The sequence below is a fragment of the Periplaneta americana genome, chromosome 15 (assembly GCF_040183065.1).
Source record: "Periplaneta americana isolate PAMFEO1 chromosome 15, P.americana_PAMFEO1_priV1, whole genome shotgun sequence".
Taxonomy (NCBI): Eukaryota; Metazoa; Arthropoda; class Insecta; order Blattodea; family Blattidae; genus Periplaneta; species Periplaneta americana.
In genome coordinates this window covers 46,082,024-46,096,599 of record NC_091131.1, presented here as the reverse complement: position 1 = coordinate 46,096,599, position 14,576 = coordinate 46,082,024, and the positions used below count along the sequence as shown (strand labels likewise).

Here is a 14,576-nt window from a genome sequence, read left to right as displayed (position 1 = left end):
GGTATATCTACCCTCTTTCGGTCAAGCGGCGGTTCACAGGCGAGCGAGCATTTAGCTATGCAGATACTGTATACGGATCAGTATCTTCCGAGTCCAGGTTCCTGTTTCATAGAGAATCTGGATTGACATTTCTACACCGGGGACAGAACAACTAGAGACTTCAGTGACGTCAGTACGGAAGAACCCACACACAGCAGAATTGTTCGTTGCACTACAAACTGAAAACGTTGACCATCTACTTTCACTGATCCAGCTGCGCTCTCACAATACAATAACGTCTGTTCAGAAAATGTTTTGCAGATGAATGGTACCGTATACCTGCTTGTGCGGGAGGAGGGGACGGTCGGTCAGTAAAAGTAGTCGTCTCCAAGCTTCTAGATGTTCTGTTCCCAGTATACGAATGATAGGGAACGACAGAAGGGGTATGAGACGACATTTCGCAAGATAGTCCCGTTTTACCTTAAAATATTCCATTAGTTTATCATAATTATGATACAGTTTACTTTCGTCTTCCATGTTGAACTATAGGAAATGCCTTTAACGGGAAAAAAAAAATTATTTTCGGTATTTCTTTCGTAGAAGAAATGCTTGGGTCAGTGGTAAGAATGTAAGTATCTTTGGGTTGTATTCATTATTGACTTGAATACACTGTTGCAAATATATTACTGCTCCACTACTGCGTGAAACAACTACTATTATGTTTACCCGCACAGATATGTAATTTTATTTTCTCGTTTATCTCAGATTATGTAGCCTTTGTGGTTTTTATTTTCTAAGATACATTATTCGGAGCTTATTTTGTTACTTATAAATATGAAATTAATATAACTTTTCTGTCAACTTTTAATCCTACTACATTTGAGTAATTTTGACTAATAATCTTCCATTCGTTGGAATAATTATCATTTTAAAATAGTCCTATATACGAAGAAGAATAAAAATAGTATAAATCATCTTAAAGGTATTATTTGTGGAATAGAAAATTATTCAATCGAATAATTTTATCTTGACAAGATAATGTTATTATTTTAACTAGAGACTGTAGAATCGCAGATCCTGCCTAGGACTCGCGTTACGAAATGCGCGCTGGTTCGAATCCTCATGGGGGAAGAAATTTTCTAATGAAATTTCGGCCAGTGTATGGGACCGGTGCCCACCCAGCATCGTGATGCACTTGGGGAGATACGAAGGTAGCGAAATCCGGTTGCGAATGCCAGCTATAACGGCTGGAGGGATTATCGTACTAACCACACGATACCTCCATTCTGGTTGGATGATCGTCCACCTCTGCTTCGGCATGGCGTGAGGCCAGCAGTCGGCTGGTCCGTCTAGGCCCTTCACGGGCTGTAGCTCCTCGGATCATCATAGAATCGTAGAGCGACTTTTCATAGCTGAAACTGCACGCATATAAATAATGCCTCGTAACATAGTATTTGGGCAAATTAAACATATTGATGAAGTTATTAAAAGAATGATTCTGAATTTATGTATTTGTAGAACAGTTTCCGCGTTTGAGTGAAACAAAAATAAAGAGTTTTTCTCGGACCACACATAAGAAAAATTATGTATAACAATATATCCGATTCGACTTCGATTGATTGATTCGGGTAGCAATGGAAGATGTATGTAGAAGGTTTCTTGGGAGAATGTAAATCAGGCATTCGCCACTTACTAGGAAAACGTGGAACTTAGAAGAGCGTTTTGAAAAATAATACCTCTTAACTTTTTATGTTATTGTTAACAAATTTCGGAGTACTAGCTGTTATACATTCTATTCAGTTAACTTTCCTGCTTCCCTGACGCAAGTTTCGTACCTCTACCGCTAGAGAGCTCAGAATTATAGTGTGAAACATGGCGGCATGTAACAGCACTATGTCGGTGCGTCTGAATAGTTTGCTGTGATAAAGTTTTTGACGACAGAAAATGCGTTGTTTGAAATTCATCGGGAGAATGAAGGCTGTTTATGGAGATGAATGTGTAAACATCAGTATTGTGCGACGTTTGTCTGTTCATGCTTGTAATGAACCTGGTGCGACTCTCAGCTTGTATGACAAGAGACGGAGTGTGTACAGGCAATAATCGCAGAACTGGGATTCCGAAAATTTTGTGCACTGCGGAACTTGATTTCACTGTATTTGATTGCATTCCATACAGTCCCGATCTCGCGGCATCAGATTTTCATCTGTTCTCAAAACTTAAATAACACCTGGGAGGACTACACCTTGATTCTGACAATGCAACGCAGACACTTGGTTTCACTGTCTTTGATCATCCTCCGTACATTCTCGACTTGTTGCCATAAGATTTTCATCTGTTCCCAAAACTTAAATAATAGTGAGAGAACCGTCCCTTTATTCTGTCGATGCATTGTAGACAGAAGTGAGGCAGTGATTCTGTCGTCAAAGTGAAATATTCAACAGTGACGGTATCAAAACACTGGTCTCTCGTCGGGAGAGGTGTGTTGATCGCCAGAGCAACTATGTGGAGAAATAATTATATGGATATTAAGAATAAAGTTGTAGTAAGTTACCACTTTTTGTTTTACTCTAATTATAGTTATTTTCAAATTAGAAAAGTATATTAAATTGTGAAATAAAAAAAATACGATGTTATTTCAGAAGTTCATTATTAAAAAACATTCACGTGTACACAGAAGGAGATATTTTGTTCAACATTTTGTGTATCAGTGTATGAAAACATTAAGTAATGTGCAAACTGCGAACAATGTAGTGAGTGAGGCGATTAGGTACAGTAGTGGCAAAAAAAAAAACCGGACCGACTCTTGTAGTTGATTTCAGAGCCTTGTTCACAGTGACAGCACAATAGACTGGTAACTAAGACTTTCGTGGTTCGAATCCTGCCTGGGAAGGAAACTTTTTTTTTTTGTTCCTTATTCAAATTTATTCCCAGAACATGAATTTTACCAGCTTATTTTCTAATGGCTTTCGAAATGGGTTATATCAGCAGTCGAAACTACAGCAATTTCAATAGATTACTCGCTATCTTGTGAATGCGGGCGTGGCATGCGCAGTGGCACATTTCGGAGACCTTGATTATTGCGTCGGTCCGGTTTTTTTTTTTTGCCACTACTGTACATTCTGTTTTAGTTGTTGGGCTTTGTAACTGATATGAAAGATCTAGCTGTGATTTCAGTAGTTTGTCTTTCAATAAATGAACTAGTGATGAAGAAACAATAAATTCTTGCACTCCCGTGATTTATGACTGAGTTTAGAAAGCTAGAATATTTTTGGTTCATATCCCATCCCCTCGTTACTTTAATTAACTTTTCTTGCGACCTAGAATATAATACCACACTGTTATACAGAGTAAAGCCTTCGAGAATTAAATTAGGTGATAGATTTTACATTGTTTTTGTAGACCATAAAACTAGTCTCGTAACTACAATTGTGAAATGTCTTTTAACATCTCGAAAGGAAGCACTAAAAACAAAGTTGGTTAGAATTCCGCAGTATTTCTTCATTCGCACTTGTTCAGAAGTTTGAAAACGATATTTTAATACAGTCGAGAGAAAAATGGAAATTCAACTGGGCACGATGCTGGGGGTTGATAACAGTATCCGTGTCCTCCCACTCCTCTCGCACATATTGCTCACTTCACTTCTGGTACAAGGTTGGCATGATCTCTGTGTGAAGCAAATCGTCACGTCTTGCAGCCATTCTGTATTTCTTCATATCTGCGGAATTGCCTAACCATTCATGCTTGGAATTAAATAGCAATATTATGCAACACGATGTTGAATTGTGGTCGTTACAGTTTATATACTTGTATACTTAAGTGTGTGTCAGGTTATAAATTAGTATTACAGGTATTGTATGCAGTTTTTCTTGAGATAGTATGTAGACTACCGTATGATCGAAAGAAAGGTATTTGCAGTCTTCTTTGCCGACTTGCGTGCGTTGAGTGGAAATATATCTTAAATTGGACGGAGTTATGTAACAAGAGACCAACCGACAAAGTTAAAAAAAATTGAGATATTTGCATAATCTGTTGTTGGCTGAATTATTTAACTCAGAATAAATGAAGAATACGATATCTGCAGTTTGCTGATATTTATAAGCAAAATTCGTTTATTGCATAAAATTCATTTATTTCTTTTGCTTTGCAATATTAAATCAACTGCTGGTCTGTTATTTAAATTTTAATAGTACATTATGCAACGAGCCTATAATGATAGTAATTAAGGCGAGAGTATGTTTGTTTATGAAACGAGCGCAAGCGAGTTTCATAGTTTTCATACGAGCGACTTAATTACCATTATAGGCAAGTTTCATACGACTTTTTATGCTCGACCATATTTCTAACTTGAAATTATTCAGAAGTATTCATTTTATTCGTATCTGACTGGAGATCGGAAGTGATCTTGTGCATAGCTCGTAAATTGTGAGATGTGCGCAGACGCGAAAGTATTGATTTTTTCCGAGGAACAGTAATGTCATTGACCTTGATTTAATCTAGAGAATAACATGAACTAATTTTGATATAACCTGGAAATTGATTTAGAATTGAAAAACGAGATGACAAATTGAATTTATTTGAATATTATTTACAATTAACGCTAATTATTATAGTAACAAAACATAACCTTCTGCGACAGTATTGGATTTCCAGCCTCCGTGACGTTTCCCTCATTGTCTTTCGATTGCATATCCAAGAATAATCGAAAAATGAATAGGTGTACTTTAATGACATGCATTACAGGACTGCTACCAGGTGTATAATTACTACATTTCGGCATGGTAGAGCATAAAATATTTTTAAGTATTACGAGTATTTGTGATATTTTTTGTAATAGTAGAAATGTTACAATATTTGTTGCATAAAATGTTTAATAAAAAAAAAAACAGATTTATTTCAATAGTCAGTATCTCGAAGGCAGTTTATTGACCGTTGGTCTCTTATTACGTAGCTCCGTCCAATTTGTACTCTACTTGAGGCCAGAGAGCAACTTAATATAAGTGCAAAAGCTATACCGTAGTCAATTATCTGACCTAAGTAAAATGAAGAATTCTGTTCGAATTAAATTCAAATAACATAACTAGGGATTCTATTTTACCGTAATAAAATCTTAAATTTCATTTAGCTTTTATAATAGCTGAGATATAAAAAAAATGAATTTCATTAAATTTTTGAAGGCCTGTGGTGTACCTTCCCTCTTTTACTCGTACTTATTTTTTAAATGTCTCGTGCAGTTATGCAGATTGTATGAATCCCCCGCCATATATATAATATATTGTTGATGTTGAAAATAAGTACATCTCGAAATCTAAGTTTTACAATAGCGAAATACATTTTGATTGAAGTTCTTAATATAAGAAAGTCAAACATGCTTACTGTTTTGTATTCGACATTTAAAGCCTTTCGAGATGTAAAATGTAATAACCATAAAGCAGCTAATAACAGTTCCTAACTTCTGGTTGTTACTTTTAGTGACCATGTAACTGCCTACCTTAAGAAAATTAATGTTGCTGCTTTACAATGCCTACTGCACAAAACCCATCTTTCATACATTGTTGCCTAATTTATTGTCGTAACATGTCGGAATGGTACCATCTTGTATCTCATGCTATGTTCTAAATGTCATATTACAAGTTTGGAGCAAACTTACGAAATAGTCTGTTAACTAAAATGTCATGTCTAGAAGTTTACACAGCAGTATCCGATGTTGTACTAATTTATTGATGTGATCAATATAAGATTTCCGTGCACGATCATCAGAATCCCACGACAACCGTATCTAGCTAATAGTTACACAATCAAAGCACGAAGGTAATACCATGTTTTATTACGAACTTTATGACTATCACATCTGCCTTGAATAAATTACACTACCTCCGTTTATTATTAAGACGTACACATAGAAGCAGACCATTTTCCCTTCTGCTTACATGATTTACAGTTCAACTAAATATAAATCAAGCCTGAGGAGTTTAAACGTTGCGTGGAAAGAACAGTCATATGTTCGAATCCCTCTTAGAGATTGTATACTTACTCGTTCTCAGTATGATGTATGCTGTGTTAAGTGGAGGCAGAACGCCGCCTTGCCGATCCCACGTCCAGTGTTGCCACGACCTACTCACGAAAATCAGGAGAAAATCATCGAAAAAAAAAAACAGGAGATTACAGTAGATTAATTAAACATGAATTTCCTCTTTATATTATAATATTAATTACAAAACAGTGTACTGTAAGAAAGATGATACTGTTGTATTACTATATAGGACATCCCTAACCAATGAAATAGAACAACTTTGCTATAATCTTTTCGCTGTAAGAAAAATCCTAATATAAACAATAGCACGTGACTGAAGTGAGGCTTCATTGGCCACTGTTTGGCGCCATGGATTCTCAATACGTGTTCCCGCCTACTGTTGTACATTCTGTTTCATGTTAAACATTTCCCGTTACTCGTCAAGTAGGCCTAACCTCACTACTATGCATTCGTTTGTTTAGGAAATATTTACTTTATAATTACTGTAATTAAAACTCACATAACTTATTGTATACATTTAAGACTATTTGAGAGGGTTTCCACTCTTACGATTAATAACCACACACACCGAGGATGCAGAAGCCATACTTCAGTATCACGTGCTAACGTGAACGACACGCTCAAGGGACGCCAACTTGTTACAAGAAGAGACTACCTCGGTATTACTGTTTGTATTCATCCGCGTTCATAGTACATAACAAAATATAAAAGTAGCTTTTCTTTTACATATCGTTTTACATATGAGTGAAGTTATATGTTTCATTGTATTTAACAACTAGAATTCAATTTTTTATTTTTAAATAATACAAGATGATAGTTTCCAAATACGGACTATATTTTCCTGCGTCGTGTGAGTGTTTCGACTGGGAGCTAATCACGGGTATGACAGCCACGTGCTTGTGTTTACATTAGGATTTTTCTTACAGCGAAAACAGTATAAATATAATTACTGTCATCTCTACTCAGCGTACGTAACTAAGTCATGCAATTTTGTTTTTACACAGTAATGTCTTATTGGCAATGTTTCGCATTAAAATGTATTAATCAGGAATTTTTCGTGTATTCACAAAAGATTTTCAATACAACGAGATTTGTTTTAAAGGTGATATTAAATACAGTAGGCATACTTCATTAGCTGCAATTATAACAAACGAAAAAATTATCCCCTTTCTTGCCTTTACATTACTATCCTTTAAATTGTTCATCTTTTCCCACTCCGATTTATAATATTCTGGGAGTATTTACTTTTCTTTCTAGCTGGGACACTTTCACTTATTTTAAAAGATCGCTGTGCAAGATATGTAACACAGTAGTAATATACGTTACAAGAGCGGTATGTTGACGTTTTCATGTTCTCGGAAATTAAAAAAGCTCAACTACGTTTCGCTTTTTCAATCTTTTCCTCGAACATGAAAACAAACATACCGCTCGTGTGTCGTACATTATTTTGTGCGAAGATCGTTTATTACATATCCGAAAGACGAATTTCTAATTAGTTGCAATGAAGTCTTCATGTTGGTTTCTGTTTAATGACGCCAACTTCGGAACACCAAAATATCTTTCTTCGACATTGTTGCCATAAAATATTTTCTGTGTTTACTATACTCCAGCAGGCCGTGATATACGTCTGTCTTCCCCCCCCCCCAAGTCTATAAATGCGAACTTAAAACAAACGGTAAGATTATGTAATGATTTATTTTTCATTTTAATATTTTAACAATATTATTTATATAACATATTGCAGTAATAACATCGGCATCTGGAATCTCGTTGATTTTTTCACGGCTTCCTTAATGTTACTTGTATCAGGAATGCAATAAGTTTCGTGGAGTAGTAGACTTTACTTAATTTTTGCAAATATTTAAAAACAATAATTAACATTGCAATTTAGGTGAAATTGCAGTGGTAAGTCTCCAATTTATAATTATTACTATGTTAAACGTCTCTAAAAATAATATGTTAAAAGCCTAAAGCAGTAAAATGAATGTCGCGCTTAAGCGGTAAGAAGAGGGAAATTGTTATGTGTGTTACGTTGGGAATATTGAATGTGGTATTTCAAACTTACCGCGTATTGGTTCTGTGAGGAAAACAAGCAAATACGCACGATCTCGCACAAAAATGCCATTACCTACACCTCACTCTCTCACTGTTTCACGTGCACACAATCAGAAAAAATTTTACTACTGAATAAGTTTCATTCTTCCTCTGTTCCCCGAGTCCCCAAAACAATAATGAAATGACTTAATTCTGTCGTCGATTTGCAAAAGTGGATATGTCCAAAATAACAAAGTGTTGGAAAACCGCAACAACAAAAAAATCATAACAGACTTAAAATATTAAAATGTTCATGGATTCTGAATGTATGTAACTATAGTGATCTAATTAGAAGAAAAATATATGAACATTTTAATTTAACTTCTAGTTTTCGCAATTTTCCAACACTTTGTTATTTTCGACATGTCTCCTTTTGCAAATTGACGATAGTTATCACATGCTTACGTTGCATGAAGATTATATACTTTTATGTGTGTGTGAGGAAGAGGGTGTGCATCCTTTCGAGGCGACTCCTTGCTTCTTGTAAGCATCATTGTGGCGACGCGTTATGAGCAGGGAGACAAATGAAAACATTGACTTATGTATAAGATACAAAAATAAGACATGATGACATAATATATGTGTACTAAAGTAATGAGTTGAAAATCCTGGCATAGAACTAGGTGACTGCAGCATGTCAAAAAGGCAGGAGAAATTCGGACTTTTGACAAAAAAATCAGTAGAGCAGTAGATCCAATGGAAAAACAGGAAATCTCCTGCTAAATCAGTAGGTATGGCAACACTGCCCACATCACGTGGCTCCTAATATGTAGTCCGTAGTACAGTCGTTTTATTTCTACAGTGAATCACAGAACAGTTCTGGTCGGCTGGCAGATGGACATTGGTTATCGATGACGCTGAGCCCGTGACAAATGTTTCCTCGTTGGCAGGTCCACTCATCTGTTGTGATCAACTGTTTACGAAGTATGCGCTGCCTTGTGAGCCGATAGTTTTTTACTCCTCTGGCATTTCATGAATCAAAATCCAGCACTTTGTCAGTTTACATACGAATGTGGGGCAGTGTACATCGGTCAAACGGGTCATAGTATTGAAACACATAGGAAAGAACGCTCACATATTGCATTAGGTTATGACAAGCTGTTAAGTCTGCTATACCGGAACAAAGCATCAATCTGGGAACTGCAGATTTTGTTTGTTCGGAATGCGTAATTAGAAAGGTCATTTAAATCACTGTATGTCCCAAAACAATTTACAGATGGAGTAGTTTGATATTGAGAGAGATGTGGAAACAGATTTTTCTTATTCTTAAACAAATACATCACTCAGTTTCGGGAATGAAAGTACAGTTGTGTTGTTTTCAATGTTTTATTTTTGTTTCGGTTTACAAATGGTGAGTATGGGTGTGTGATAAATAGAGAGCGGAATTTTATGTTCTAAAAAGTGGAATTTTAGGCGCCTAAAATAGGCTCTTAAACTCCCTTATTTAGGCTCTATGAAATAAAAATGGGCTTTTTATTTTTTGTTAAAGAATGTTACTAGTATAAGAGTGTTTTTCATTCACCAATCACATTTCTATAGTTTTGTTCACAGTAGATGATCAGTACCTATTGCGACTATTGTGTCGCTCACTGCTGTACTTAAAAATGGTGAGAAGAAAGGAAGAGGTTGTTATCTGTCTTGGAATGTAAGAGAATGCTTAATCGGGTACAACCCAGCGAGTTTGTGTTAAATTGCTGACAGACAGAGGAAGATATAATAATAATAATAATAATAATAATAATAATTTGTCCCCCAGGAGTTTTTACATGCCAGTAAAGCTACTGACATGAGCCTGTCGCATTTAAGGACACTTAATTGCCATTGACCTGGGCCGGGATCGAACCCGCAACCTCGAGCACAGAAGGCCAGCGCTATACCGACTACGCTACTGAGGCCGACTGAAAGTTGGAATTTTAGGATTGAAAGATTGTAAGAATGAGAAGGGGTGGCCCGGAGGTACTTCTCTATTGTGTTGTTCACTGCTAGGAAGGAGTTGTTGTTATCCGTCTTGGAATGTAAACGGTACAGGATGTTAAGAAAAACAGTAAACAGTTACGAAAAATGATGCAAAAAAAACTTAAAAATAGGCACTAACTTCGAAATAGGCATTTTTAGATATTATAAAACCCCTTTATTTATACCTATATTTCCATGAAAAATGTAAAAATTAAATTTCAAGCCTGTATGCATCAAGGAAAAAAATAGGGTTGTGCCTAAATTCCTCTGTCTAGTGATAAGAGAAGTAAATAATGCATGGTATGAAATATGTTTTCTATCCATATGAATCGACATACCGAAATTAGTCCCAGCTCACAATATATTTTTTGCTATGGTTTGCTTGAAGTGAATCGTACGTACCTAGTATCGTTTTAATATTGCAGAGTTCGCGATTAAAAATGAAGCGAGTGGTCGCACAAGCCTGTAGCTGCTGTTGATGCTGAGATATTACTGAGAGAGATCTCGCGACATGGCTAAAGTTCTATCAGAAATTAGGTAAAACCGCTATAACCGATCATAACTGGAGACAAAACATGGTGTTTCCTTTACGATCCGCAACTGAAGCGACAATGCTCCACTTGGAAAATACCATTATCGTCAGGACAGAAAAAACCGCGACAAGACAGGTGAAAAGGCAAGGTGATGCTTGATCTGTTTTTGATTCAAATGGAATTGTTCATATGGAAATCACCCCACAAGGTGCAAACAAAATCCGCTACAAGGAGATTCTTGGCCGTTTACGCGATGCAATTCTTCGTATGCGTCCTGAACTTTGACGGAAGAATTGGCTTTTGCTACACGGCAACACCCCTGCACATCGCTCTGTCCTTGTCCAATAGGAACTTGCAAGACAACAGGTCGCCGTTTTGCGACACTCTCCGTACTCACCCGATCTCGCACCATGCGATTTTTTTCTCTCTCCCGCATGAAAGCAATCCTACGTGGGCGTAGATTTCATTCGCCCGAAGAGGTCATGACTGCCACAAGAGAAGCCATAAGGACCTTTCTGCCAACATCTTTCAGCGTTGCTTCCAGCAGATATACCAACGTTGGCAGACGTGCATAGCGGCCAACGGCGACTATTTTGAGAGAGGATGTTGATCTGTTTAAATGCACGCCGTGGTACGCGGCATCTTGTGAGACATCCAGATTCTTGTGGGTGCCTACTCTCCAGGCGTGTCTCAGAACTTAATGATTGTGTCACGTAGTATTCTACCTTACAAGAGTTTGACTTCCAGTACGAGTAGTGAGGCCGTGAATTGGCTAACAAGAGAATCACCATCACCACTAGATTAAACGTTATCTGCAAACATTTATTTGACAAATAAGAGTTGCAAGATACACAATGTAGGTTTCAAAGTAACGGAATGTTAACGTTTTGCCAGTACTACAACATGTCACGTGATGCTATTACAGGGACGTTACAGCGTTATTCATTTGCTGATTTTCTTGTGTGCACATACTGGTGAAGTTGTGATTATTTTATTAACACTTCATAAACTATTCAATTTCGTCAGGATAAATGATCGTAGAAGACGTCAGGTTGTTTCTTCATAGAGAAGCCTGAGTGTTTGTTTGCTTTGTGTATCGTTTATTACAGCGAGGAAACAGAGAACTATTCATATTCACATTCGAGCTACCAGCGTGCAAATACGTACTGCTTGAATGCTGTTGAGTCTTGTAGTTTTATTTCTGTATATATTTATTTGCGCCGATCGCCTAATATGACTGGGAACATATCTGATGCTGTTGTGTAAGAGAAATAAAGAATTGTTACTAATGCTTAACGGGGTAAACTCCTTATTTATGTAGTTTTTGTTATTTGTATGAAACACATTTGATTATTTAATTTTAACTCTGTGTGAAGGACACATTTATAAATTCGAATCTCTGATAGAGCATGTTTTTTGTGTTGTCAAGTGTGCCTATCTTTGTTACTAAAAAAAAAAAAAAAAAAAAAAAAGATACGGCTTTACCCTAGGTTCCTACAGGACGACTAACAAGCATATAGGTTAACTTTTTTTTAGGGAAATAGACCGATATCTGATAACTGCGAAGAGCCGTATTTCCGTTGGCGGCGATACAAAATGTAGGCCTATTTAATTTCTTCACATTTTAGGATTGAATAGAAATAATCGCGTAATACGTCGCCTGTAATATTGACGGCCCTGTTACTTGCCTTACTCCTGTGTTTGAGAAGTTGCCGCAACTGCAAGGGGTTTGAGACTACTTAATGTGCATATCTTACGAAACATGATAGTATATGCAATATTATTTCATTTTTGTGTTACTTTACAAAGCATTGTTAGCTCCACTACAACAACACAAATCACATAGTGAACGGCAAAGCTATTTTAAACGGAGGTGGAATTGATTGTCGTCATTGGCGGCAAGTTTAGTTAAGGTATATACATACAAAAAATTTTGTTTTGTATAATGTATACAATTGAGAATGGTACCAGAAAGAGAATGAAGTGAACAGATCCCTTGAAATTATGTCTAAATTGTTTTTAAAAATTATTTTGTTTATAATTTTGACATGCAACTTGAAACATGATACCTCATGCAGTTTTTAAGATAGAGCCACAGTTTTTTCACTGTTTTATAGCTAAAACTATTCTTTAGTGCCTGACATAGAGCTATTTTTTTATTTTTATTTACATCAATTAAATATTACTATATATGTAACTTACAATAATATTTTATGTTGCATAAATCATGTAAAAATCCATAGATAATTATTAATTATATTAATGTTATTTTACTCATTGTCAGGCACTGGGGGACATTTCAAGCTTCAAAATGACACCAATATCTTCTTGGTATCACCATATTTGACTGAGATATCATGTTTGAAAGAATTAAATATTCTAAAATTACTATTTACAGGAAATGAGCCACAAACTTTGAGAGCCTAGAAGACTCCATCATCATATGTCACCCCTTAAGCAGCTTCATGTCGGTCCAGTTTCAGCTTCTTTCTGCCTCTCAAATACCTCCGCCTTGTTTTAACTTCAGGTGTTGAACGTTTTTTTTTTTTTGGCATTTTTGTCCCTATTTCCATTGATGCAACAGATCCTACGATGGTGTTTGTCCCAGGGTTTATGCCCATCCTCCTCAGAATTGTAATTTCTTCTTTTGGACTCTTATTAAAATAACGTACAACATCTTTGACACACAAATTTACAGTTTTATGACTAACAGTAAAAGATTATAAATTACTTCAGTATGTAAAAAAGTTTTTTCAATCTAATGATCACGCCCAGATATCTATGCATCTATTTCGGAACTAGAAAGAAGTTTGTTTTACAAGCATTGCTGGACGAGGGGATTGACTGCTACGAAGATCACTCCAAAAGTAAGTGACCGTGGCTGATGACGGAACATTTTGGAAAATGGGACTTATCTGAAAAACCATAAGGCATAAATGGAAAATTTTTATATCAAATTAAAGAGGAGAAAATTCTCTATTCAAATAGTTATATTTTGAAAATTCTAATTTTTCATAATTTTTTGCTTCTTGTGGGTGTACATATACCTTAAAGAAGACATTCGTAAGCTCGTTATTTGCTACGACAAATTTGTCATGATAGCCTACATAGAGAAATAATAGTTTCCATTCATAAGTCATATATATTTTACCCTTTGATGGACGACCATTTCTTACTTTCTAAACGGCCTTTACATATTCCTATTTTGAGATTTGTAAATTAATAAAGCGTGGGTTGTATTTTGAAGAATTTTGAACTATGAATTTGGACTGAGAATGTTTCATAGACAACTGAAAGTAAATATTTCACCAGAGAAATTTGTTCGGTTAAAATAGTTGAAGTAATGATCCTGCTGATTAGGACCGTATTCTACCGTAGGGTAAATTATTTTGATCCTTTTGATTGATGTATAATTTTTAAACACTTTAAAATATATAATATCTTAAAACATTGGCCTTTCTCAATATATGCATCACTTACTTACAAATGGCTTTTAAGGAACCCGAAGGTTCATTGCCGCCCTCACATAAGCCCTCCAGCGGTACCTATCCTGTGCAAGATTAATCCATTCTCTATCATCATACCCCACCTCCCTCAAATCCATTTTAATATTATCTTCCCATCTACGTCTCGGCCTCCCTAAAGGTCTTTTTCCCTCCTGTCTCCCAACTAACACTCTATATGCATTTCTGGTTTCGCCCATACGTGCTACATGCCCTGCCCATCTCAAACGTCTGGATTTAATGTTCCTAATTATGTCAGGTGAAGAATACAATGCGTGCAGTTCTATGTTGTGTAACTTTCTCCATTCTCCTGTAACTTCATCCCGCTTAGCCCCAAATATTTTCCTAAGCACCTTATTCTCAAACACCCTTAACCTATGTTCCTCTCTCAGAGTGAGAGTCCAAGTTTCACAACCATACAGAAGAACCGGTAATATAACTGTTTTATAAATTCTAACTTTCAGATTTTTGGACAGCAGA

The 14,576-nt window shown here is 36.1% G+C and overlaps 1 protein-coding gene across 2 annotated transcripts in view; it reads left to right on the top strand.

The window, feature by feature from the left end:
• The window catches only part of LOC138714842 (autism susceptibility gene 2 protein homolog), a 634,091-nt gene that overhangs the window by 293,040 nt on the left and 326,475 nt on the right, over positions 1 to 14,576 (top strand). The gene's annotated exons all lie outside the window — the stretch shown is intronic.